This window comes from Camelus dromedarius, chromosome 3 (assembly GCF_036321535.1).
Source record: "Camelus dromedarius isolate mCamDro1 chromosome 3, mCamDro1.pat, whole genome shotgun sequence".
NCBI lineage: Eukaryota > Metazoa > Chordata > Mammalia > Artiodactyla > Camelidae > Camelus > Camelus dromedarius.
This window is the reverse complement of record NC_087438.1, coordinates 35,532,115-35,535,364: the sequence shown is the minus strand read 5'-3', so window position 1 is coordinate 35,535,364 and position 3,250 is coordinate 35,532,115.

Sequence of the window (3,250 nt, the reverse complement as noted above, 5' to 3'; positions counted from 1 at the left end):
CTGAGAGCCTAGGCAAAGAGGAAGAGGGGTGCTGATTGACTGAGAGCAGTTCTCCTTTAACGAGATACCTTTCTGAAACCATCCAGCTCTGCAGCATTCTTCCGATCGTTCAGGATGAGCTCCTCTTCCTAGCATTTATTTTGTGCAGTAACTATGAGAGACACTGACTCTGCTACCTAGTTCTAGGCTGGTTTAGTCGCTCACCTGAATTAATATTGATTTATTTAATGTATTATATTTGGACCTAATTGTTTTTAGTGTTATTATTTTCTGTTGAAGATGACTAGACATAAAATAAAGCATGAAGCCTTTTTCTGTGTCTGTGGGGAAAACAAATGTGCTCTGTCCACAGTCATGAAGAAGGGAGAAGATGGGCTAATTCAGAATGACAACAGCCGACCATGTATCCCTGAAACCTTTTGATACAGGAAAAATGTAGGATGAGAAGATGGCCATGTCCCAGGTCTCAATTGAGTCCCTGGGATGCACCCCGCCAAGTGTGGGTCCTTGGCTATGTGCAGGAAAGAATTCAAGAGTGAGCCACAGTTGAGTAAAGGTAGATTTATTCAGAGAGATACATACTCCATAGACAGAGTTCAGGCTGTTTCAGAAGGCAAGAGAAAGACCGAGAGGTATGTGGGTTGGATGCTTAGTTTAAAGTAAAAGTAGATACACACTCCATAGACAGAGTGCGGGCCGTCTCACTCAGAAGGGAAAGGGGCCATGAGATGTGGGGGTTGTTCGTTTTTATTGGCTCAGTAACTTCATTATGCTAACATGTGGGAGGATTATATGAACTACTTTGGGGAAGGGGCTGGGATTCCCAGGAACTGGGCAATCACCCACCCTTGACCTTTTATGGTCAGCCTTGAAACTCTTCTGGCACCTGTGGGAGTACCATTTAGCAGCTATTGTATTTTAATGAGTGTGTATTAAAGCTCAAGGTCTACTGGGAGTTCAATCTTCCACTATCTTGGTGCTGCCTGCTGTGTCATTCTTTTAATGGTTGGGCTCTGCCCCCTTCCCTCCTGTCTCACTTTGAACAGTTTTAAATCTGAATATTTGCCTCACTTTGACTGTCAACTTGTCTTTGAGGCCATAGATGGAATCAAATAATGTCTCAAAGACAGAACTCTCCAAACTAAAGTGCTATATTCTTTTAGGCTATGTTGGCAAGATTTTGGTATGTTTAATAAAATACTACTTCCCTGAAAGGATGAGGGATACTTTTCAGTTGCGGGCTCCATCATCAGTTGCTTGTCAAAATAAACTTTTTATCTTCCAATTTCAGAGCCACCGGAACTTCCATAGCTGTTGACAGAAGCTTCCTCTCTGGCAGTCTGATCTAGTTGGACTATTGGATGTGAACAGCATGGAGTCTAAAATCAAAACACAACTCTCAGGTTTTAGTGACAAATTTTCAGGATACTCCCAAACTGCAATCCGAGGAAATCTTTTGTTACATTAAGGAGATTTACAACAATATATTCCATGGATTTGAAATTTGGATGAGATTATTTTTTTAATGGTGAGTCCAGAGTTTCTATAATTCCCCTACCCCTTTTTTTCTTATGAAATGTAGTCTTGGATTTCTGGGTCATAATTGGTAAATTTTTAATGAATCAAGATGACACAAAATGGAATATTTAAAGAACCTTTTTACTACCTTTTTCTTAAAGCAGTTCTATAATTTTAATTAGGTTGCTTTTAAACCCAATGCTTCCATTAGGCTAAGTATTCATAGTGGAATAGTACTTGTTAATTGTTTCTAAGAACCGTGACAACAAACATAAAAGAATCCACTTCTATATGAATGTAAGAAACTTCAATGATGCCATCTGGAAATGAGCACTGTTTATCTTCTGAAGTCCAAATTAAACATAAAAGCTGAGATGAACACTTGGTTTCTGCCTGTTTAAGGAGAAGCCTGAATGACACTCCCATCCTCTGCCACCACCCACTCAAAATTGTTTCTATCACTGAACCACCACAGTCAAGGACAGCTGAGACCCTCAAGTGCACCTACTGAATTGCACTTCGGTCTTCAGTCATCAGTTCACATTGACGGATTTATAAAAAACAATCCATGAGACTGATCGTTCTTTTTTTGTAAGATGTTAATTATCAGTGGCTTTTGGACTTGACCATTTATCAGAAATGGTCAACTGAAATGCTTTTATACAATGCATATTCCCAGGCCCACCTCAAGCCTATTTAATCTGAATTTCTGAGCAAGGAGTAAGAACAATCTGTATTCCAAACAATCTTCTCAGGTGATCCTGATGCAATTGGTAGAGACCTAGGAACCACAGCACAGTGTCTTTCTTAAGACGATAGTGGAAGAAAGTTCTGTGTAGTTTCAGTTCCAGCACAAGCGTCCCTACCTCTGGGCAAATGTTTTATTTTTATTTCCTGGATACTGTAATTTGTATAACTGATTGTGTTGATCTTTTTGCATTGACTCATGTGAAGCATGGGGCCAGATATGGCTCCTTCCAGCAAAAGCTTAGGGAGAAAATTATGGCACTTTTAACAACACTCCTATCTTCTCTTTCTTACTCTCATTTCCACCTTACCTCACTTTCTTCACTGAATTATTATTTATTTAAATTAATTAGTTACTTAATTAAATTTATTTGTTTATTTATTTATTCACCTTTTGATCCTGTTACCCATTTCTCCCACTCCTCATCCCCCACCTCTGGCAACCACCAATCTGTTCTCTGTATCTATGAGCTTTTTTTTCCTTTTTCTTAAGATTCCACCTATAAGAGAGATCATATAGTATTTCTCTAACTTATTTCTCTTAGCATAATGCCCTTGAAGTCCATCCATGTTTTTGCAAATGGCAACATTTTGTTCTTTTTATGGCTGAATAATATTCCATATTGTGTGTGTATGTGTGTATCACAATTTATTTATCCATCATCCATCGATAGACACTTAAGTTGTTTCCATATCTTGGCTATTGTAAATAGTTCTGCAGTGAACATGGGGGTGCATACATCTTTTTGAGTTAGTGTTTTCATTTTCTTCAGATAAATACCCAGAAGTGGAATAGCTGGATCACATGGTAGTTCTATTTGTAATTTTTTTGAGGAAAAATTATTTTTAATTTTTATATTTTGTTTTATTGTGGGTGTTTTTTTTCCTGGTTGAATTGCTTAATCTCTCTTTTCCTTGGTTCTTTTTTTTATTGAAGTATAGTTGATTTACAATGCTGTGTTAGTTTCAGGTATAGAGAAAAGTG